Source organism: Fundulus heteroclitus, chromosome 22 (genome assembly GCF_011125445.2).
Source record: "Fundulus heteroclitus isolate FHET01 chromosome 22, MU-UCD_Fhet_4.1, whole genome shotgun sequence".
Classification (NCBI taxonomy): Eukaryota; Metazoa; Chordata; class Actinopteri; order Cyprinodontiformes; family Fundulidae; genus Fundulus; species Fundulus heteroclitus.
This window is the reverse complement of record NC_046382.1, coordinates 16,560,747-16,586,300: the sequence shown is the minus strand read 5'-3', so window position 1 is coordinate 16,586,300 and position 25,554 is coordinate 16,560,747. Positions and strand designations below refer to the sequence as shown.

Sequence of the window (25,554 nt, the reverse complement as noted above, 5' to 3'; positions counted from 1 at the left end):
TAATTTACTTGAAGAAAACAGTAGTTGCATTTGTCTTTGGCTTTTAGCTGTATGTGCTGGTATGCACCTGATGTATAAAGAGAATAAACCATGCTTTTGTGGAAAGGAATCCTTTACTAAAAAGCTGATATTTATTAATGAGGCTCAGTTCTTTAATCTGACATGTTTTGTGTAGTGTCTGCGAAGCAAAGCAAATACAAGAAAGTTCGGCTCACAAACACACATCCGCCCCTGGCTCATGTTGTTAATGAATGACACGTAACGTACTATTTCTGCAAGAGGAAACCCAAATAGCGCTTCATTAAAAATTAACCCATTTTCTTCCCTGCTTTTAGTTTGAGAAATCCCTCTCACACAAGCCAAGATTAGAAGACTTTTATAGTACATCTGTTATTTTATGTTATCCAAAGTAGGTGTCAGGGTCGTTTGAAGTGTAGTTCATAACATCAGAGGTTTTAAGAATCGTATTCCACAACATCCGATTAATTATCTTCAGCGAGAGCCCCCCTTTTAAAAGCTTACTTCTCAAAAAACGCTTTTCTTTTGGCCAAGCAACAGATAAGGAGCATGAGCCATTACCAAAGAAGTCTTCGCTTATTAGTTTATTTATAGCCTAATTTACATAAAGGAAGAGACATCTGGAGTTCAATCAGCTTCGGTTGGATTCTGTGGAAGCCTTATTCTCATTTCAGACCCACAAAAGAAAACCTTCCTGCAGCAGGTTTTTATTCATCAAAGGGCTTTTGTTGCGCATCTGTGTGGTCTTTGTGCGCACATACAGTGTGACGACAACACGCGCGCATAAAGCAACAGCTCAAACAGGGATGTACTGACAAACCTTTGTCATGTTTACAATAGCACCTCTCCAGGTTTTTCGATGATAAAAAAAGAAACTTTCGCTCTTGCCGCCTTTGTTTGGCTCAGGAATCTGTCAGCTATCAACAAAGAGCACATAACTCAAATGTGCACCCGTTCCTGAATAGCACTGCGTAAAACCAGTGTGGTAAATTTTCTGTGAAAAATCCGATTCTTTTCCTTTTTATTCGAACCGGAACCATCTATTAAGTTAGCATTATGACCTGCTAATTGGTACTTCCTCCTTCAAGCTTAAAGAAAAGACACTATGGCTGCAAAAGGTGGAGGAGGATAACACGGTAACTTTATGACAAACTGTTTGTTGTAAAACGACGGGGCACAAAGGGATTGCTCTTTGCTTTACATTGTTCTGCGATGACATAAAACTGAAAATGCTTTCAATTTCCGCTTAGGGATTGCCCTAAACGTCAAACTTCACGGCACATTTGCATTTTTCAGTACTATCCAACATTTTCAAAGTCAGCTCAAACTCAAGCCAGCAGCATACTATTTTCCAGCATCATCTATCATCATTGTCTGGTCTCTTGGGGAGCCTTCTTTATTCCTGAGCTATTAAAACACTGGGGTTTAATTACCTGACATTATGGAAATGCATGCCAGAGGGGGGCACTTCATTTACACCACACCTAATCAGAGATCTGAGATGTGGTTGCTAATCAGACACAACTCTTCTGCATGTATATGTATGCAAGGCAGCTTGGTGATGGCAGGGAAAAGGGTGAGCTTTAGGGTTGAGAGGATTTCTATCTACCTTCGATTGGTATGTGTTTTTGGGCAATAGCCCATTGGGAGAGGCCTTTTCTTTGTTGTGGCTTTTTAATAATAGGAAAAAAAAATTAATTATTGCTGTATCCTCGACTGTATGATCTAAACACAATGAACAAAGTTGTGGGAGTCAATCTTATGTAGCAAGCTGCTTTACACACTGTGTTCATCCAACCCACTCCGTCCACATACAGTGGACATAAACTTTCTACACACCCCTATTTAAATGCCAGGTTTGTGTGATATAAGGAAATGAGGCCAACATAATTCATTTCAAACCTTTTTCTATCATTCATGTGACCTATAACATGTGCAACATTTAAGGGGAAAAATAAAAACAAAACTGGAACTCCTGAACAAGTACCTTTTAAATTTGACTGTGGTACTCTGCTATTTTGGGGTATATGTCTACCGGCAAGGCATATCTTCACAATACTTTACCACTGCACCAAGCAAAATCTCTCCAATTCTGTAAAAATGTAAAAAGATCTCCTGTGCACACCTCTTCAGATCACCCCACATATTTCTAATCAGACTCAGGTCGGGTTTCTGTCTGGGTAATTCCATAGCATTCTCCTGTTGGTGAAGCTAATCTTTCTTTCGAATGTACGCTTTGGGTCATTATCAATGCTGAAGTTCCTCTTCACTTTTAGCTTTCAAGCCAAAGCTGAAGGTTTTGTGTAGACACTGACTGCTACTTGGAGCAGTTCATAACTAATCTTCACCTTGACTAAGGCCCCAGCTTCAGCTAAAGAAGAACAGCCACAAAGCGTGATGCTACCGCCACCATGCTTTACTGTGGCCATGATGTTCTTTTGGTGATCTTTTGCTGTTCTTGTGCCAAACAGACATTTATGGAATAGAAATATAATTCAGAGCAAATCAAGCCTCAGTTTTATTGAAACATAACACATATCCTACATGCTTTATGGAAACTTAGGAAAGAATAGAAATACCTTTATTGTCCCACAACTGGGAAATTTGACAGGACATATTGGAGTTACTAGATTAAGTAATATTAATAATAAGCTACTTTAAAGTTGAGCTGTAAAACAGAAGAGAATGACCTTATCGGAAAACGAATAAAAAATTGCACAATTATTAATTGATAATACGGCACATTGCAATATTCAAATGAAATAGAGGAAAGACAGCAGCCGATTTACACAAAACTTTGCAATATCCATGATTGTACAAGCAAACACCTCATAGAAGCTAAAACATGTACAAATGGACGTTGGCGACCGAGATCAGATGATCAAATCAAGAACCTGGGGAAGCAGCAGTATGTTTGTAAAACACTTATTGAGTCTTTTGCAATCAGCAGAGATTAGAAATGTATTTCTATCAAATTCAGGCAGGCCTTAATGTTTTTCTTCATAGGTTGAAGCGGGTCTTGCCACCCTACCCAACAGCCCAGACATATGAAGACTGTCACGTGTATTACACAGCCGGTATCTGCCTCCCTGGTGAGTTTTCTTAGCATCTTTTCGTCAATTTGGGATCAAAGACCAGTTCTTGGCCATGGCATTGTTATACTGATGCTCACACCACTTTAAGGTGTCAGTCGGTGCTGTTTTCTACAGTCTAATGTCTTGGACGTTCTTTTGTAGCCGTCTCATGATTGATATCTTTCAACACCAAGATCCCTCTGATGCTTTGGAAACTCTCTGCCGACCTTGGCTTCTGTTGTGAGACATGGCTTAGAACGTGCCAGGTAAATCGGACTCTACTGTTTACCGACTCCTATTAATATGAATTTTTATTGTGGTGCTTTGTTCTGAACGCAGCCAAGTCCTCCAGTAATAATAAAAAAGGGTGTGCACACAGCCACATTACTTTAGTTGTTTTTGTTTGGTTTTCAATTGAGTTAAACAGGTTTAGATCACATTAAAGAATGTAGACTTTTTATATCCACGACACACACACACACAGTATCACGGACGTAAAAATCTAAAATCGAATGCAGATTTGCTTCTCCTCAAGAATGAGACAAATAGGTAATATCTGTTTATTATCCTTAGTGCAAATCCAAACAAAAAAAAAATCCATATTTGGCCACATCCTTTCTCCTGATCAATATTTTATAGTGTGTGTATTAATTATAAAGCAGCTTTCCTTGCCGTTTTGCTCGCCCTGGGCCTAGTCTGAGCATCTTGTGTGGGATCAACATATTTATGCCTTTAGGAAAGCAGTGGGAGAGTGAACAATTAGTATTACCAGAAGACCATTATCTGTTTCTTCTAGTGGCTGTGTGTCCACATGTGGAGCTGTCTCTTTGAATAAATGGTTAATGGCTTTTTGAGTTTACCACCCTCTTTCAGTGTCTGCCCCCAAGATAGATTTAAAACATTTTTCTTTTCAACCACTGGGGAGATCACATCTTCTGCTCAACAGCAACTAAATACATCCCATCACATTAGACAAAATAAAGCAGTAAAGGAGAGCTCTGAACTTAAATATTTCTCTTAGCAGCAACACTAAGCCTTGGAGGGTTGCAATGACCCAGTTAATGAGAGGAAAGTGGGAAGCCAACAGAGTAGGCTTTAACTTGGGTCTGTGTGTTGTGGCATCATCCCTGTGGTAACCCCAACACGGGCCGTAAATCTCAGCGGAAATGCTCTCCAGATTGCCTGGGGACAGTAAAGAGATGCTGGTCCATCAGACCCATGCCAGCAGAGTCACTGTGAGGACAACTACTTCCTGTCTGCCCTTTAAACTCCAAATGTTAGAGAGAGTTTGGATCCCGCTGCTGAAACTCTTCAAACTGAGCGAAATAATGCAAAGGAGGGACAGTGACAGGGACGTTTTTTGCAGGAAAGGCATGAAGAATATACTGAATCACCATGTGCTATGTTGAGATCTCCACATCATCTTACTGTGTCACAATATCTTACAGTCATTTATACAAAGGGCTTGCATGCCTTGGCTGTGTAAGCATGGGGGGGGGGGGGGCAGTGAGGCACAGATCACTGCTGCATGTTTGGTGTCATCAGCTCAGCCTTAGATCATGCAGTTAAATGGAAAGCACCAGTGCACAACCACAAAACCTCAAGGCAGTAAACAGATCCACTGTCTGCCTTCTGGTCTGTGCCACTTAACTGAAACTTTTCAGTACGCTTCATCAAATGCGCACTCACCTTACCCTGAGCAGGCTTTTCAGTCAGCTAAGAGGCTGGCAGTGTATTCTCTCTGCTGTGACTGAAATAAAAGGTTAGGAAACCGAAACTAATACAAGTTTCTGGTGCAGATTTCCTTTGCTTTGCTTCTGAGTCAAAAGAAATCTTGGTGCAGGTTTTTAAAGTAACCAGCACTGCCTCTCAGGTGTGATGCCAGCAGCCTTTTCACATCTGATATTAAATGCATTTTACCAGAACTTGCTGTATATCTGATACAATTTTATACAGAAGAAATTGAAGAGACCTAAACCAAACCTGACCTGCATCGACTGACCAAGACAGAGACCATAACTTTCTGTGATGCATGTGTATTAGTGATTTACCAAGAATTTAACCAGAGACCAGACTGAGGCATTTACTTAATCACTACCAGGCTGGCCTGACAACTTTCTTCAGTCTTGTAGCAATGAACGAAAGAAGAAAACTCCAAAGTAGCCATTTTAGTATTTGTTAAAACATCAAAAAAGAAGTCTGAACACAAAGATATGAGAAGGAAAACATATTTTCTACAAGACATCAACATATGTTGTTCATTCAGGCTGCGAGTAGACCTGGGCGACAAACTGGGCATTTACCGACACCAACATTTACAACAATAGCGTCATTTTCCCCATGTCGGTATTTTTGGTAATTTAAAAAAAATGAAAGAAAAAGCCGTTTTTATAGGTATAGGTAGGCTATGGTCCTGTTCCTTTAACGTGCTATGCTATATGTAGTCTGTAACGGAAGGCAAGGAAAATTTGTTTGTATAGCATATTTCAGTACAAAGACAATGCAAAGTGCTTTACATGATTAAAATACCTGAAAATAAAAACAGAATAAAGGCAAGTTGTCACGTGACTCCAATCCATCCTATCTGAAAAAAGAAGCGAAGGAGACAATGAGGTTGAGAAAATTGAGGAAATTTCACATGTGAAAGCAGTGGATCTGGTCGAGAAGGAAGCGGAGCAGTTAAGTACATTGCAGCCACATCTTATCTTTGGTGCAGTCGCACCATGGACCCATAGATCAGTCTAACTGTACATTACATCACTGATGAATGAAAACTGCCCACCAAAGTGTAAAGAGCGCATACTTTCCAACCGATACCGGGGAGATGATCGGACAAGGTTTAAGCTCAATGCTGTCTGCATGGGACATTAAGGAAGAGGCCCTTTGCTACCGACAATGGCGCAAACATAGTTAAAGCTGTCGAGCTCAACAGATGGACGCGAGTGCAATATTTTGGGTGCAGGCTGCACCTGGCACTCGGTAAGTGTGCACATCTTAATGGAGTTACCTATGTATAAAAGGTGCAGCTAATCCATAACGTTATGATGACTCAATCTTTAATTTATATGCCATGTTGGGGAAATTTGTGCAGTTGGGAGTTGCGTCTATTAAGATTATTTAGCTGTGAATAATACCGTCAAGTAGCCTGGTGGTGTTGGTGGAGGGGGAGGGGGGGGGGGGTAGTGCTATCGTCCATTTATCGTTATCGAGGTGAACCGCTCAATAGATCACGATATTGATTTTAGGCCATATCGCCCAGCCCAAGCTGTGAGGGAGCGAGAGAGGGCAGGAGCTTCAGCAGATAACAGCAAGGCTCAACATAGTCCTGCAAAGCTGCTTAGTCTTAGCATTGTGAGTTTACAAGTGAGTCTAAGTCTAAGTCTAATCTCTTTCATGAAATCTGCTTGTTTTGTAAATGTTGGTAGCCTCTTCGGAATCTCAGTTATTATGAGGATCGCCATCTCAAACAAATACACATGGAAACCGTTACAATAATGCTAGTTGCCCTAACTGCACTAATCTCAGCAAAAGCTTCAACAATTTGCTAAAAACTGTTTAAAACGTTTGTTTTTGTTTTTTTTATATAGAAAAGCACCATTTTACAGAGACGTCGTTCTCCTATTAGCTCGAATCTGGAAGGAAATAGAACCCACCGAGAACGCTATTCTGGGTGGTATAGCCAGGCTAAAGATGTAAAAAAACAGCCACAGATCTCTGATCCTTGCCTCTCCAATTTATATTTTTTTAACATTTCATTTTTTGCATGTATAAAATGCTGATAATAGTAATTTACCTTACACCGGCAAGCTTTCTTGGAACTGCAGAATTAGACAGACGAGGACTAAAGAGAGACAACCACCACCAATAAAATGAATAAAAAAACAAATCACACAAATTGCACCTGAAACGCCGCAGAGCAATGAAACATTTCAATAAAGAAATGGTTCAGAAACATAAACGGTGATCATTTAAAGACTTCAGCGGCAAATGTTATTGGAAGTTGATTCTTTTCTTTTTTTTGTCTAACATGTCGGGTCTGACAGCTGAAGTTCAGACAGCCAGCTCGCTAAAGGTTTGTAATTTTATTTCTTTCAAGGGGAATATTGTGTTGTACCTTCAGCTCGCCCCTTTCCTTCCAACATCAGACACACACACGCACACACACACACACACACACACACACACACACACACACACACACACACAAGCATTTTTCCACTCCAACGGCTGTCTTAACAAGCCCCGAGATTGTGTGACTTTTCACAAGACATACAATTGTACTCACAATACCCCGCACACATTGCACCTACACACCAAATGGAGCGATTCGGGGCCAACGCTTGATACCTAGAGCGAGCCACCTAATGTTTTAGGAGCTCGGTGTTTTATTGAAGTAATTCTAACCTTTAATGACGAGAGACTGTTTTGCCGTTCGTCTCTGCTGAAATTCTAACAAACAGAAATAAAACTTAAATGAGCCATCAGCTGAGAGACGAAAGACGAGCAGCATCAATAGCGTTTCTTATTTGTTGCGCATTAAAAATGCATGTCACGCCACGCATGCAGCCTTGCCCGATAATACTCGTTGGCATTTTTGTTCTTTATTGCTTTTAGCGTCCCCCGAGGAGCCCCGACTGAGCCAGACAAACTAGTGGGAGAGCTGGCATCATCACAGAAGCAGATTTACTCACAATGATGCAACCGTGACTCAAAAATAAATAAATATATAAATAAATCAGGAAAATATTATTCTCAAATACACAGGGTGGATAAAGCTAACATCTCAATATGGGTAAACAAATATATCGGCACAAGCACCTGAATGTCATCTCAAACCAAACATGTCAAAATACAATATTTACTGCTAATAAAATATTTAACACATGCTCTTTTTAAGGCGATGGTGACATGTGTCAGCAACACCGCTGCGAATCTCGTGCAAAAAATGAAGAGATGTTGCATGAGTGTCGATGCGAAAATGTTTTCCAGGCATTTAGGTGCGGTAACAAAAGACGTGGCCCTAGCACAAGCCCTGCTTAAGCACCGGAGAGATTTGGTGTTTAAAACCTCATCACTGGACTAAGAGGAGATTTTCCCCAGTCCCACAACTATTAGTGGATCAGAGTTTAACAGAAAACTAAATCTCTTGCATCCATTACGTCAATGTTTCCAATAGATTTGACCGAATTAGAAATAACTTTTGAGTATTAGAAGAAAATTAAATGTAAAAAAGTTACTTATTTAAAGGAATATCACGCTTCCATAAGCACATCTTTTACTGCTTGTGGTTAGAAATAAATAGTTTTCGCCGCTTTGGTTTCAGAACTGCAGGACTTGTGTTATGATGTCTGAATGTATCGGAGTGACAACAAGGTGGTGTCACCGTGATTAATCCCTCTCCTCGGCACGCTTGTCGCCGCCATAACAAAGCAACAAAACCAGATGCCAAAGCCAGCCCACACATCTATTGTTATAATTACCTGACCTTCAAATCCACATTAATGAGCCCAGGATGATCCCCCTCTCTTTCATCATTTGGCTTCCGAGCCCTCCTTTTATCTAACAAGGTCACCTTTCACAACGCTGCTTCGCCCTGAAATACACATCCCCCTCATAAATATACATCCACCTGCATCTGCTCAACCACCCCCCCACCAGTCCTGCGAAGGGAGCTTGCAGAAATTACAAGAAAATAAAACTGTAGGTGGGGTAAGTAAAGCAGGAATTTATGTTTCTCCTGTTGTTGTGCATCAAGGGGAAGTGAACGCCACCAAAGTCGAGACAGCAGAAGCAACTTTAAAGAGCTGAGGAGTTACTTAATCGCCGCCTGAGAGCGAAGCTGGTGGTGTGAATGAGGACTACTTCCTGCGTGGTCTCCTGAGACATGACGCGGAGGGCAGAGGGAGAGTAAAGTTCACGTGATAATTTGCTCCCACTCCTCCAATCACTAGCCCGCTGTGGTTGACCCAACACATAAACGAATGGGGTTTTGTGAAAAACCACAAGCACACTGTCTGAAGAAAACAATTATTCCATGTTTTCTTGCTCATCTCCATTTTGCGCTCCCCCCCCACCAGCCAAACGCCGCCTTGAACGTTTTATTCCGACAGAACACGACAAAGTATTGAATAATTGAGAGGTGACAAGAAAACACACAGAAAATTTCTTTACAAAATAAAACTAAAAAGGGAATCTTGCGTTGGTATTCAGCTCCCCGAGTCAGTGTGTAGAATCTGCAGGACCACCTTTTTCTGCAGTTACAAGTGCAACTCTTTTTGAGCTTTGTCTCTTAGAGCTTTGCATGTCTAAAAAAAAACAAAAAACAAAATGTATGTCCAGTTCCTCTTTCCAAAATATCTCAAGCTAATTCAGCCTGGAATTAACTTGATATGAACATGATTCACCCGCTCTCTGGCTTCTCTTCTCTGCCTTCCTTATTTTCAGATCCAGCTTTATTTTTTAAACTCTTAATTTGTTTTTATGTCTCTTAATAATCTAGCTCTATTTTATCTTAATGAACTGCTGCACCATCTGGGACCACCTCGTTCCCTCAGACCGTTGGACCAGTTGTTTTTGTGTAAGGAAACAATAGAAATTAAGACGTAAGAGCGTTTTCTTTTGCAGCTCCTAAACTCTGCAACTGTTTACCTTTGCAGACTTGTTTACCATTTTAGAAACTTGTATAGAAAAACTCACTTTTTTCCCCCCTAATCTTTGACCTAAAGATGTTGATTGTGCCTGAGTTGAATTTGCAATTTGTTATACTCTTTGTTTTATGTTAAGTAATCCTCTACCACTGTCAGCCTTGCTGCTGTGTTTAAAGATGCTTCATAAAAGAAGGCATGTGTTATGGATGCAGATATCACGTGAGCATCTATTTTTATGTCTTGCTGCAGGTTTTTAACTGGATTAAGATCTGTACTTTGACTGAGTACAGATATAACATGGATATACTTCGACGTCTGACGGTACGCTTAAGGTCACCATCTTGCAGGAAGGTGAACATCTGGCCCGGGTCTTATGTTCTTTTACAGCCTGTAAGAGAATGTTTCTCCTGGATTGCCATGTGTTTAACTAAATCTGTCTTCGCATCAACGCCGACGTTGTCCCCGCTGCAGAAAAGCATCCCCACAGCATGATGCAGCCACTAACCTGTCTCACTCTAGGAAGGGTGTGTTCACGGTCATGTGCGGTGTTATTTTTCCACTACTTAACGTTTTGCATGTGGACAGGATAGCTAAATGTTGGCCTCACCTCACCAGAGAACATTGTTCCCCAGGTTTGCCCCGTCCCTCACACGGTTTGTGGGAAACCACAGAAGAGACCTCTGATGTCAGTCACGGCTTTCTTCTTGCTACTCTTCCGTAAAAGGCCAGTTTGGGGGAGGACATGGTCTATAGCTGTCCTGTCAACAGATCCTCCCACTTGAGTGGTGCATCCCTCCACAAGTTTATCGGTTACCCCGTCTGTCGTTTTCTGTGGTCGTCATGGTGCCGCAATTTTCAGATTTCCTTTTTTAGAATAACAAAATTAAAACCTATGTTTGTTTTTGCCTCATCGGTCACATAAAATATATCCCAATAAAATTAATTCAAATGTCTTGTTAAAACTTAAAGTTAAAAGATCAAAAGATATAAATACTTCTCCAGGGCACTATGTACAAGTAAAATACTTTAGAAAAATAAACTGAACATATATACGCAAGCACTTCAAATGCACAACAAGCATCATGAAACATTTTAAATGTTGTTTAGGGAAGGATGAAAATTACAACTGCTCATGGTAAAAAAAAAAATAAGATTCAAATTGCAAAGCATACTAAGATAATTTGCCATTTACATGCATGCATGCCAAGTTTGATGAACATGCTCAAGATCACACGTGTTTTTATTAACCTTAACAAGGGCTATTGTCAACCCAAAGATCCATGAGGATTGGGCCCGGCAGCTGCACAATCATCCTGGTAAATTTCCGGATTAGTCTCCAGTCGACCAATCTTCCCTCCCAGTGATGGGCTTTGCTGATATAGAAAAGGCATCCAGGCACCTTGAGGGTCTTCTAATATCATTAAGGCCAGCCAGGTGCCGCCCTAGCGGCCAGACGGTTTCCTTTATTACATTAAACGCAACATAACTGGAATGTCTTGATGTCGAGCATCCAGGACAGCGTTAAATTGGACATCATCAAGTAGAGTGTCTAAAATAGACTTTTTCTTCTACATACCACGACACTCTTTTTGGGAAAAAACAGAATCTGGAAATGACTGCCTTCTCCTTGACGGCTGGGCTAACGTATATATGCTCACACTTAGAGTCCATATAGCTTAAGTGCAGACCATTGCATTAAGGAAGAGTGCATTGTCTTTTTTAACACTAACTGTATTTTAACTTCTCTTACTTCCTTAGCAAAATGCACTTAACAGGTACTTAAGAGAATCCATTCCCACCAGCATCTATTTGATCATAGCGCGCTAAGTGTTGAGGTCATGTGTGAAGCGCACCCTGGAGGTGGAGGTTTATGTCACAGGAACTCCTCTCTCCGTAGCACCAGTACCACGCTCCATTGATCTGGGTTTCTCCTTACTGAATACAAAGTTTCAAACAGGTTATGTGTTGATTAAAGGCAGTTTATCAACGAAAGTGTCCATCTTTCAGCTTGACATTTTAATCTAGACTGAGGAATCGTTAGGAGAAAGCTAGGAGGGATTCAGTAACGCACAGGAAATAAAAAAAAAACCCACAAAGTATATAATAGAATGAATGGTTAGCCAACACTAAACTCTCAACTGCTACATTAGGCTTGAATATATAAAACATTTTGGCTGAACATGCCTTGATGCATGTTTTTTTCCCCCTGTGATTACCAATCCAAACCGTTTCAATGTCTGCTGTCACTGATTTTTTTCTTCCCCACCCAGACAGTTTAGGAGCTCCAGATCAAATCTAGCCCCATTTATACATCCATTTCACACTTTTTTGTACCCAATTTGTGCAATTAAATTTTCTTCACCATATTTTCTGAAAATGTTGTATTATACCTCATTTCCTTTTGTCGTCGTTCTCATCCTTGCTAGGACCAGCCGACATTGAGAGATTATGACTGATAATTAAACTTTAAAAGGGTAGCACACTTCTTTTTTGGTGAATTATGAGCACACTTTAGAAAATAACTTCTAAATATTGTATGTCAAGGAGTTGGATTGGTGGATTTGAATCTGCACATTGTCCAGAACACGCTTGCAAAGTGGCTCCATCTCATGCCATAACATAAAAACCGAGTTAGGCCTAAGACTGGAAAGGGATGACATGATGATGGGGTGAAATGACTTTTGGTCAGAGTGTTTTATAAGCTAATATGATACCATACTGACATTGTCAGCTGTGCTGTTGTAAATGCTGCCCATATCTGCCTTTGCTTTTATATTTACAAGACTGAAGTGCATAATAAGCATCAGAATGATCTTCAAATCATGTTCATAATCTTGTCAGCTGCAGAGCCGCTACATCTGAACTACAGTCTGTAGTGATGGGGATGGTGGTTATAATGGAATGACTGAAAAAAAGCTGCCGCTGTCAAGTTTGTGGCCTTTTTTGGGGGGGGGGGATTTAAACATTACTTTAGCTAAACAAAATTACATATAATATACGTAATAGAAATTAAACGGATTATCAGTGTAATTTAAAAGCTTTTCTGCTGGGAACAATAATCCTTTGCAGGGCCAAAAGTATTCAGTGTGTGTGAAATGTAGATAAATTAATTCCTTCAGAAAAAGCATAGAACTGCAGCATTTCTATATTTATGAATATTTTACCTTTCACTGCTAACTAACAGAAATGGGTCTATTTACTAGATTTTAAAAATTGCTAACCTGTGTCCAAGTGTTAACACAGTCCACTAAAATATCCAAATCCTACAGAGTCTATGGCAGAGAGAGGCTGGAAACTCAAAAAGAGAAATGAAGTGACTTTCTTCTGAAGCTCCTAAAGGAGATTTCTTTTATTTTTGCTGCGACGGTCCTGCATTTCACAGTTTCGATTTCTGTGCCCAAAACACGACTTCTCCAACTGAGTGCCAAAACATTTCCAAATAAAGCCATGCTGAGTAGCAGCCCGCGTTACAAGAGCCGCCTTTAGGTTTAAACCTTAAATAATCTGGAAAATACATGGATTTCTTTAAACTGATATACACTCCTGGGTGCTGCATCTTAGCGAGGATGATTTGTATTTAGAGAGGTTGGGTGGTGTCAATGCAGCATCCAAGTGAATTTCAAGATGTGGGTTTCCCATGCAAAGCTTTCTTTTACAACAAGATGAGCAACGTCACAGCACCTAATTTACCTTTGAGTGTTCTTAAAGTTCTGGCTGATCAGTGTTTATGAGACGGTTATCCAGTGAAGCAAAAGCGCTCACAAAGACAGGCCACCTCATAAATAATCACCAATTATAATTACCTGATTCGACATTACTGCCGGAGGTTTGAATAGTTTAATCACAAGCACGGTATTTACTCTAATTATAATTTGATATTGTCCTCATATCCATCAAGAAACAAAGAACGTTTTGTCCCCACCTAGACCAATATCAATTCAACTCAGTTGTTCTGAACTTGTCAGCAACAAAAACTGCAACAGAAACAGCAGCAGTGAAGTCCATGAAAACTAAATGAAAAAGTCATAATTTCCCTGTTTGATAGAAAACCTTAAATTTTACAGGTTTCAGAGATCAAATCTGTTTCAATGCAAACTAAAAGCAAAAAAGTATACAGTTATTATATCTATTGCGGTTCATTTACAACGTTTGTCAAACTTTCCTTCAGAATTGCAGGACTTTATAGGTAATCACACTTTCTCAACAAGCAATATATTGCTGTTCAAATCCCATTTGGAGCACTGTTTAAAAGCGCAAACAAGTTTAGCAAAAATAAAATAAAATAAATAATGCAAATCAAGTTACCGTCACTACTTTTTGCAATCTCTTCCCCATCTAATAAAAATGTTTAAATCCTGCTTTAAATCCTACAGCCTGTAAGGCCGCATCGGTTGTCTGTCTTAAACTTAAAGCCTTCCTTTATCGTAGTTAAGTAGTAAACTACTTTTAGGTTTAGATACAGATTTGGTAACAAAATGCATCCTCAGACAACAAAAAAATATGCTCAGGCATTTCAGCTTTGCAGTTTCCTGGATAAAATAATTTGAAGATATAAATAAATCACAGGCAAAACAAGCTGTGTAAGAAGTGATAAAACAATGGAAAGCCACAAAAAGTTAAGTAGAGGATGGAAGTTGCAATGAGGCTCAACTACCCTTGTTTTTTTTCAGATTTTCAAACAGAATAATTAAATATTTATTCCCACTTAATGTAAGCCTACTCTAGCTTTATAGGAAGCAAATTCTGTTGCTCTTTTTGCGCTAAATGGATTTGAGAAACTTCATTCAGCTACTAGACTTTAAAGAGGTGCTACCCTTCACATAAAGAGAATAAAGACTTGACTTAAATGGGTTTTAATGTTTTGATTTAACAAGGATGGCATAATTGACGCCACTGACTTGAAAAATAAAAGCGTCTTAGCCTTAAAAGAAACACAAAGCAAAGCACCTCCTTTCAGGTGATACTATCAGCTAAGAAAATGCATGTTATTGGGGTGCACAGGTTTGGCATTTTTAACAATATTTTGGGGGAAAACCAAGGGATCTATTTTGATTTTGGAGTAATTTAAAGTAAACAGATAAAGTAACTGGAGAGGAGCTTTAACTGGCAGGTGACTGAACCAAAATGGGGATAATATTTCACTGGTAAGAAATACTTAGTGTCCTTCCATCATAAAACTCCAAACATACTGTAGGGAAGTACTAGCTGCCATTTTCTGTGGTAGATTTCTGCCCAGTTTGTCTGGTTTGATTTCAGTTCATGCAGTGAAGATGAAGGAGTGAGGAAAGAAAACCACTAAGTTTATTACATATTGTGATCGGCAGAAACGTCCCGGCACAGAATGCGGCTTTAGGTCACCCCACCAATACTGTTATTGTTATCTGCCAGTGTTGGCCTGACCTTAGCGATTTGTTCATCAGCAGGATCTGATCGAAATCATAGGCGCCTCTGTACCTTGCCTGATCCTTTTACTCCGGAGGAGCGGTCTTCATTGAATAAATAAATTCTCTAGAAGGAAATGACTCTCAAAAAGAGCAACTATACTTTAACACATTTAATCTAAACAAGCCAGAGAACTGGTACAGACCATTACTGAGGCTCTATACAGGTTCAACACAGGGACGAGGAGAGAGGAAGAACGAGCGCAGATAATAAAGGTTGTATCAGCTTCTTATAAATAAGCAGGGACACACCCTGCAAGAGCGCTACACCCCTCATTTCATGAGTAGAAACTGGTCACTACTGAGGCATTATCTGCCAGACCGTGGAGTAGGCTGGAGCCAGAGTTTATCCATGTGTAGTGTTGCCCAGAGATAAACGACAGCTTTCATTTATAAGTCCCTTTTGTCCATATCTATGCATGTCACATCTCTGACATCCACAATGTTAATGAATCATCTGTTATTTCCCCATTAACTGCATTCAACAGCTTCAGCAAGCTGTAATTTCATATAATATCTAACACAGGGGATGGTGCACAACAACTTTGCTTGAAACCAAAGCACTGGATGCATTTGGACAGTGCACTGGAGGACCGAGACGCAGAGTTCAACCCTGGGAGTTGCAAGCCACGCCCATTTGATTTCATAGTCGCTGCAATACCATCTGAAAGCTCACACGGCCCGTAAGTTCAATGGAAAGGCCTCTGTCCTTTCATATTACATATGAGGATCCATATGAGGCGCAGATAGGTGGTTCCTTGTTTATGGAGGAACTAGGATGCTAAAGGGACCACAGTCGCAGTCCTCTTGTATCTGAAAGCATCCGTTCAGATTCTGCTGACAAGTACAAATTTCACAAAATTTAAAAAAACTCAGTCAAGTGATCTGCAAGCAAGAGGGTAAAAAAAAACTCAGATTGAAGACAGGAGCATCCTAAAGTGGTTATCAAAGCTTATCTGTGATGTTGTGAGGCAAAGCTGCAAATGCTCAGCCTTCAGACTACAACACTTGCTTAGTCCTGTCAGTTGCTTTTTACGGACAACCGAACAAAAAGAAGAAGAAAAAAAACGCATTTCAGTGGTTAATTCAACGGCTTTAAATTAAATGGAGGAGTTAGCAAACAATTCTAAGCTTGAATAAGGCACAGAAATGTCAACCCGAATGAATATTTATGAAAAACATCAGTCCGACGTGCCGTGTTGCTTATTGCAGTTGCATTAAATAAATTTTTCCCTGGTCAAGTGAACTCCTATTCTCCATCGGTGAGCTCAAATCAGGCTTACGGTGCTTCTCACAACAACCTGCCAGACTGAAGCTCATCCTGTATTACAAGCTCTTTGCTTCATCGTGCATTCTGCAGACATCCCTTGAAAACCTAATGGTAATATTTAAACAGAGGAGACACTGACTAAACAGAGCCCCTCAAACTCATAAGAGCATATTATCCACAGTAATACGACCTGTCCTCTAATCTGCATTTGCCTCCAAGCAGTCAGATCCTCAGATCGCTCAACAATGCAAGAAAAGGTACAGAGTTACGTTGAAAATTACCAGCATTTCTGAGTGAGTCACTCATAAAATGTAATATGAACATCATCCGAGTCCCGTTACAGGCAAACACAATATGCTTAAATTGATAAAACACATGCAGTTATACCTTTCACGCTGTTAGACTTTAGCAAGGCTGACACCAAACCATCTCAGGAAGAGCTACAATCAAAACATCCCCCCACTTACCCACTCAGAAAGAGAATGAAACAACAGTCATCTACATTACGCTAAATAATTGACAGACACGCTGCAGGCTGAGGAGTCCTAACAGCTATCTTGGGGATACCAACAAGAAGAATAGATTGACAATGATTATATCTGCCTAAATGATATCCCTGTTTTCCTGCTGAACTTTGCAGAACGGCTTTAATTGGAGCAGCTAAATGACTTCCTTTGAAGCGCTTTGCTTTCTTGCTGAGTATAAACGTAAAACCACTGCAGCTGCCATAATGTCATATGTTACATGTCAAAGCAACGATTTGAAGCAGATGTCCATTAGCCATTGTGTGGGAAATACCGCCCGAGTCTTCTTTTCGAAAAAGCGCAAAGTGAATAGTTTGTGTTCGATATTTGAAGCGCAACAAGACGTGAACGCTCCGGCACTTTATCCGGGGCCGTGACAGTTTTACACCAGACTGCCAGGTTTAGTGTTCCTGTGCGAGGAGCCCTACAGAAAGGGAGGCGGGGCGGCGCATACAGAGTTGCTGCAGTTCTCTACACTTAACACTAAATCACATTTGAGCGCAAGATACATTGTTGGAGGGCTGTCACTTCTGGAGAGCCAATTTATGATTCTTTTAGACATGCCAAAGAAAATTAAGGCTTTCTGTAGCCCTCATACTGAGAGTAACTGTGAGGCTGATTATAGAACTGAATGTAAAAGGAGAAGACGACACAGCTGGAAGAACCCCTTTAAGATTTATTCTCCTTCCTTATAATTTCTCTTCCCTGCGTTGGACTGGACACAGAAGACACCGGTAAAATATTTTCAATCCCTATCTCAGTTTCACAGTGGCTACCTCTCTGCTAGGCGGAAGCCTATAAATTAAGTAAAAACAACAACAAAAAAAATGATCTGAAAAAAGAGATAAAGTGAAAGCAAACACCTGAAAGATAATTCTGCGAAAGAAGAAGAAGAAGAAAAAAGTGACTTTGTGCACACACAAATAAGAGCTGGAAGAAGCGTACAGGATTTCTTTGTAATTAAGGTTTTGAAGCTGAAAAATTGAAGAAGAGAAACCAAGAGAGGCAGAAAATGTATCCTCCTGTTTTGATGAAAAGAGCTCATTAGAATAAAATTGTCGGTGCCGAGTCTTTTTTTTCTTCCTTCTTTTTCTGGCTTGCAAGGTCAAAGAAAATTTGTAATGCATAATGTTTATGTCCAATGTAATACTTCATGCTCATTTTAATACCGTAGAATAAAAAAGGTGCACATATTTTAGTGGCAAGTCGTACTTTAACACATTCAAAAGCAAATAAAACACAAAAACGGCAGCCACAAACTGTTATCATAAAACAGAAGCAAGATTGGGGAGTAGATGTCAGGCTGTAAATGGCATGCTAGGTTCATACATCATGGAATTTCAACACAATTTGCATAAGACAAGGCTCGGTTTGCACCAAACTAAGACTGCACCACAACATTAAAAACAACAATCAAAAATCGGTGCGCTATTCCCGTAGAGCCATGGAGAGGCTTTCAGGATTGCATTGTGCTTCCTAATTACACAGGAGCAGGAGATTTCCGGACTAACTAAAATTTCCGTGACGAGATCATAGTGGCAGCCTATCAGGGTTGTGTTTGCTAGCAGCAGTGATTGCTTATCACAGCCTATTGCTGGACTTCAGTCTTGGAATGTTTTAGCAGAGATACTGCTGCTTCTGAATGGAAAAAGGTTTTTAAGAAACGCATACTGGGTGTTTTGCCTCAGAGCACTAACCGCCATCCAGATGTGGCAGGTGTGGGCTTTTTGGCTGCAAACAAAAGGACTTCCAAAACAAACTAACCATCCTTCGGCTTCACACCAATTCTTATAGTGCCCTGTGCACATAGAGATCAGCATACGCTATACTACAGAGGCCTTAGCCTCTGTAGAAGCACACACCTCCAAATTGCACATAAATGCTGGCTGCTAAGAGACAAAAACAAGTTGTGATTTTTAAAAGCTAGATTTTGTGTTAATTTTTTCTTCAGACTTTAACTCACAATATATAGAGAAAGAGGGCTACACTAAACTAAATATCATTGTACAACCCTCTGCAACAAGCAGCTCTAGTACAGAAAACTTGCTCACTTGCACTTTGTAATTCAGTGCAAAAGATTACCAAAGGCCAGACTGTTTGCTCCCCCACAGCAAAGTTGAAACTGATGGTGAAGAAACACCCCATATATTCAATAGCCAAGAAAGAGGTGCAGGTATGGAGCAGATACCCTTGGCAGTAGCATTGTGGATGGATGTCCAGAAAAGCAGCAGTGAAAACCCTAATTGGCAAGAACTAAGACTATAGTAGTGTCATGATTGTCTTCACTCTGAAATAAGATTTGTCACAATCAAGATGTGTTCAACCCATCCTGTATAAAGTTGAGGCTGAGTGGGTGGTCTTTATCTGGTTGAGAAGGGTGTCTTGTGCAGCCATCCTCCGGTCAGCGTTAAAACTTTCAGAAGACGTAGCACGCAATTAACTAGCCAAGCAAAAGACCAAAACATTCAAAAGCAGTTGGAGACTTATTTCATTTTATAATTGTTTTTTTTTTTTTTTAAAAAGCTCAAAACAACAACAACAGAGGAAAGACTTGCCTTCTGTATAAATGCTTACAAGCCTAACTCAACAAAACCTTTTCTTTTCTAATACCTATAGTTACTCTGCCTGTTTCTGGTGGGAGGACTCAGCAGTAACCTTGCATCCCAAGGACACATCATTTGAAATGCATTGGGTGCCACATCACTTGATATATCTTTTTTTTTTCCTCCCAAATTACCCTTAGCTAGGTTTTTCTGTCACCAACCATTCCCAGAGTATGAGCGGGACAGGTCCTGATATACAAATAGAAAGCAGTCTCCACAGAGCCTTTTGTATCTTTGCTAGACCCTTGGGCAAGAGGTAAATATGACCAAATTGCTTGAAAGGTCAGTCAGTCGTATGTTTGACAAGCAAAATCAGACAAACATTTGTAAGAAAGAAAAAAAAAAACTAATTTCTGCTAACGTGAAGGATGGAAATGGCTGTGTGACCTCTATTAGAGGCAGAGATCAATCTGTATTCTGATGTTACCTCAATCACGAGGCAGTCCACAACGGGAGCAAAGGGGCTGCTGTCTGTTGGTCTCCAAACAGAAAACGCGAATGCACTGAGGAAAAGGGAAAAACTGAAAGCACAAAATGGTTTCAAGCATGCATGATTAAAATGCCGTTCGGTTTGGAAGGTGAGATGGATGAATGACCTAATGAGAAATGGCAGGTGCAGAGGTAGACAAACTGAGAAAACCTGCTTAGATCAGTGGATTTTAATTTGGCTCACGTTTCCACCAGCTAAATATGGGCCGAAAACATGTTAAGAGGCTCAAATGCTAGAAAGAAATTCAGTTGCAGATGAAAACAGCAAATTTACTACCATTGCCAGGTAGGTTTACTGAAAGCAAGATTTTTTTAAAATAAACAACCAAGATTGCTCCTCTATGACGACTAAAGGGTCATGAGAACGTTCCTTCTGCTTATTTCTTTTTCTTTTTTTTAAAGTGGAAATAATGTAGTCTTGTCACAACCTGGACTTGTTCCGATGTTACACAGTCAAACAATCTGCGGTGCCTCGTCATACCACCATGGAAATGCAAAGCAACAGCACCTGGCTGCAGACACCATCAGGTGGAGCTTCTCTAGCTTAACTCCACCAGTAGCCAGACCCTTCTCAGAAACGCCACAGGCATCTGGCAGAGCTTCGCTGGTGGTCAGTCGCAGGCTCTCGCATACGTCTGTCCAGCCACCGCCAAATGTGGAGCAGCATTGGAAAAGGTTTGGAGGGAAACCGTGTTTCCTCGCGTCAAAAGGCACAGGTACAGGACCTGCCTGAACGCACAGAGAGAAGATGGACAGAATGGTAGAGACATGAGGATGGATAGCTGTCAGGAATAAACAGCAGTGGTATTTCTGCCGTGGTGGGTTCCTGGCTGGCAGCCTGTGGCTCTCAGGGAAGTTCTTGGCCGACTGTGAGCTGTGGGGACTAAGCCGGCCCTGGTGGGAATCCCATTCCCTTGACCCCACCATGGGGCCGTCTTACCGCCCTGGGGCTGTAAGGCTCCTCGTTGCTGGGCAGTACTTCTGGCGTGGGGCTTGTGCGGGCCAGGATGACCGTGTTCCAGGCTTGGCTTGCACTGAGGAAGATGGCAGCATGATTGGGTTGGGTGTCCTGCGTCTCTCACCGTGCCTCTTTGGCCTGGAATCTGCTCCTCTTGTGCTTCACTGCCAAACTGCCCCTACGTCGGCCGTATAGCTATTCTTTGGGGGTGTCTGCATCTTGCTACTCCTAGGCACCAAGGTTTGTAAAGTTTTTAACCCCCATTCTAACAATTTTGCACCTGTACACTACAAACACCTGCTCTACAACAAAAACCTACTCCAAACACAAACAAATAAAGAAAATTGTTAAAGGTCATCCCAAAACAGGTTCATATTCCATTAATGCAACCCGTCTACCTTAATGCCAGATGCAACCCTGATGTAATAAAGTCAACCACACAATTAGGAACCTACCTCTTGATATTTCTGCAAGACAACTTAATGAACTCTGTTCTGGAGAAGAGTGAAATTGTACCAGATTATTTATTGGGAATTTGTTTGAAGATTGATAGCCATATCTGTTTTTTTTTAAAGTTTTGTTCTGTCTATTCTTTACTTCATCCAGCGAGATATTGACAATTTTTTTGGAACCTCAAGGGAAGTGACCAAATGATGTTGGTTTATTTTCTTTACGTAAATAGGATGACCTTTTCATCCCCTATTTTTTTAGGGTTTAATTTCTTTAAACAAATGTAATTCCGCTGGGAATTATTTTGCAGACTGGCTAGTATTAAACTATCAGTCAACAACAGATAAACTGTAATGCAGAATACAGTGTTACAAGAAATTTAAGTAAAAAAACCCAGCTTCAATTAAATTAGCATTGTACTGATAGCATTTTGACTCCAAAATATTGATTTTTTTATAAAATGTTTTTGTTTGTTTATGATCAATGAAGTAGATCTGTGCAAACGTGCGGCCCCATTTCCATTTGTTTTAGCATTAGTAATTAATTTGCCAAAGTAATTTCTCTCTGGGATTATTAAAGTATGTCTGATTCTGATTATCGGCCAAATGAGAATTATTTTATTTTATTTTATTCTTTATTGTTCCATAGAGGTACAGTTCCTAATTATATAATTGCTTCTTTATTTTGAAAAGACACAATCAGAAGGACAAAATTTTAAAAAGTAAAATTTTTTTCTTGACAAGGGAAAATAAAAGAATATATGAAATTTAAATAAATACTGTATTGATCAATGTTGATAATCTTCCCTATTCTTCTTCTATGTTAACTAAAATTAAACCCGGGTTAGTTTTTCTCATCTTGTAGAGGTGTATGAGGGGTTGGGGATGAAATTTCTTGCTAATTTTTGGGGGAGTTTGCAAACCACTGTATTATAGCACAATAAGAGCCGCAGCACTGAACTCAGATTTGGCATCCGATGAGCATCTTTGAGCTTTCCCCCTCGCTACACTGAAAGAATGTGACAATGTCTGGATTAAGGAAGCACTTCAAAGACGAGGTAATTTGGGATCATTAATGGAGCTTCTAATTACTGAGGAGCCAGCAGTAAAGAGCCACGGCTAGCACTCACTGCGTTCATCATTTATGAAGCTGGGATGCAGATTCAAACCTTAAAAGGATTTAATTGGCTTAACTCTTGTTCCACAGAACAAAAGTACAAAAGAAAAATGTAGCTTCAGCCTCTTTTGCGAGAACACTTTCCGACAGCTGCACATAAGTCAGTTTCACACAGCTAATTCGCATTCTTTAATCAACAGCCCAACACGGTACATGTGTGTTTCTAACAGAAAGTCTAATGTAGCAGAGATGATACTCCTGAAAATCTACAGATTTGGGTTTAGTAAAGCACTAAAATATTTCTCATCTTCTCCGATGAAAAAAAAAACCTTCACAGATTTACCAAACAAGCCTGATTTTCTGACGCTGCAGGAACTGCCTGTTCAATCTTATTTCTAAGTAATAGAAGGGAAGTGGATGCCTCCTGCCCAGTGCCACAGTGTGCTAAAGAGGATGTGGTTTAATCTTCACTTCCATCTTTAATGAGATCTGATGCAGGATGAAGCAGGATCCTGTGATAGCTGCTAAAACACAAAGCAGGCCAAGCTGAGCTGCACATGGTAGAGCAATAGATGCTGTGTGATAAAGTGATACACACAGAAGATTAGTAGTGTATCTTTCTTTTCCCAGTTAGCTGTGTCAGAGCTCAGACAAAGCCTTATGAGAGCACTGGAAAAAATAAGCAGGCATGGGGCAAATGGGATTCTCACACTATAATCACGATTTCACAGTATTATCATGCAAATTAAGAACAAATGTATAAACCGATTTAATTCCTCTTATTGAAAACAGAAAAATGTTATTCTTACAGCTGCTACAATATTAGAACATTGATAGTTATGCTGATGTTTAGAAATGCACCTAGTAGAGTTTTGTGGCCAATTTTGGCAAATCTTTGACTTGCTCTTACCGATTTGATCAGATTCCAGTTTATCTTTAAATGTGACAATGTAAGCGGATACAAGAAAAACACTGAAAAATCTTTTTTTTCCCAGCCTTCCTGCCATGAGCGCTCAGGCAGGTACAGTGGAAACAGAGGCGACGTCACACTGTGTGAGTGAGACGTTGCCTTAAAACAGGGTATCGGCAATAACTTCAGAGATAAATATACTGCAGAGCTGACATTTTAAATGATCTTTACCTTCTTATATTAGGAATTAGCACCTCTAGCACTACTGAAGAAAACTGTGATGAGTAGTCAGTCTTCAAGATATTCAGGGAAGGCCCTAAGTTAGGACCTGAAATTCTAACCCTCAAGGGCCAGTGAGCTGCAACTTTTAAATGTGTCCATCCAACACGTCTGAATGGCAAACAGCTTTATTAGCAGGCAGCCATATCCGAGTTCTGCTGATGACCTAATTACTTGATTTATGTAGAGACACATCTAAAAATAAAAATAAATGTGTTTTCTATGCGCGTTGTGAAATAGCGCATTAACTCTGGTTCGCACGGTAGACTTTTAAAATAGGACGATTTTCAAAGCCTGAGACACACCACACGTAACAATACAAAATCCTAGATAAAACATGTTTGATCGTACAGTGTGTGGTGTCCGGTCAGATCAATCGGGCAAAAAAATCCTGCCGAGTGAACCAGCCTGTAAAAAGGGTTGATAGAAACGACAAAATTCGAATCAAGCTTAAAAAATGTTTTATGCTCGATTGGGGTGGTTTTTGACTTTTTTCAAAAACAGTAAATGCTACATCAGAACTTATTTGACAAAGATGTTTCCATCTGCACTTTAGCGCAAACATTTACCTCACATGACTGATCAGCTGTTTCTGCTACTGGCGTCTTTCTGGATGTTCCCATAATGCTCAAAAACAAGCCTGGTAGCAACAACAGGTACGTGTGGACCAATGAAGAGACTTGTGCATTTCTTAGTCGCATCCGTAAAAAAACCAAAAAAAACATTTAAACCTCGCTCCATTACTGATCTAGGGTCCGTGCTGGTTTTCAACCTCTACTTCCTGTTTATTACAGTGCAACGTCAACATATGACGAGCACATACGATGATGCCCAATTAATTTTTTATAAAGCAGCCGTTGGAAACACGTCTGATCCGCATTATCTTTCTTTTCTTTTTTTTGCAACATTTTAAAAGGTTCACTCAAAATTTGCAGGAGAATTGGATGGAAGCAGGGCTACTGTCTGTGTGACCCGGTAGTTCTTACTATGGTGTGTTCATTGATCAGAGAAAGACACGATTTTCAAGTTTCTGCAGTCAGCTGGTCACCAGCTGAAAACTTATTGGTTCTGATTACCAGCCAACGTCTAATTGCATCTTTGATAAATGTATTTATTTAGATTTAGTTTTTTTGTGTATATACAATAACCCCAGGGTAAATTCCATGTTTTTTACTACACATAATGATGCATTTATGACTTTCTGCTCTAAATAAGCTAACACATTTGTAGCATGCTAACGTTTGCAGGTTAATTAGTCAGGCCGTTTTGCTAAGGCTGCCAGCCTGCAGAGTTTTCTCTTGGTTACCTGACTCCTTTAGTTTCCGCACAATGAGGAATTTGTCTGCCTTGTTGCTCACTAGCAATTTGTTAAAAAGGACTTTAAATTTTAGGGGGAATGTGACTTTAATTTTCAGGGTTTTTTTTTTTAGATCTTTGTTTTTATTGAGTTTCACAGATGTTGCCACTTGCACATTAAATATGCAAAGCAGTCCGCTCTCAGAGACACCCGCTGTTGTACAAGAGCATGTAATAGTAGACAACAGACAATATAAACAATATAGAATAAATAAAATTATAAAAAGAAAAGTCAGTCTCTGCAAATTTTTCAGAGGTTTTCAAACTAATTTTAAAATCAGGGTAAACATCAATACCACCCACCATCCCACGCCTACAGAGCGAAGCGGTTGTCGACGGATAATCATCTCCAAACAACGTGCTGGAATAAAATTGATCAGCTGAAAGTCACCGCCCTCTGGGTGGCATATCCTGTTGTC

At 40.1% G+C, this 25,554-nt stretch overlaps 1 protein-coding gene across 1 annotated transcript in view; it reads right to left on the bottom strand.

Moving 5' to 3' along the window:
- macrod2 (mono-ADP ribosylhydrolase 2) overlaps positions 1-25,554 on the bottom strand; it is a 248,107-nt gene that overhangs the window by 63,884 nt on the left and 158,669 nt on the right. The window lies entirely within an intron of this gene.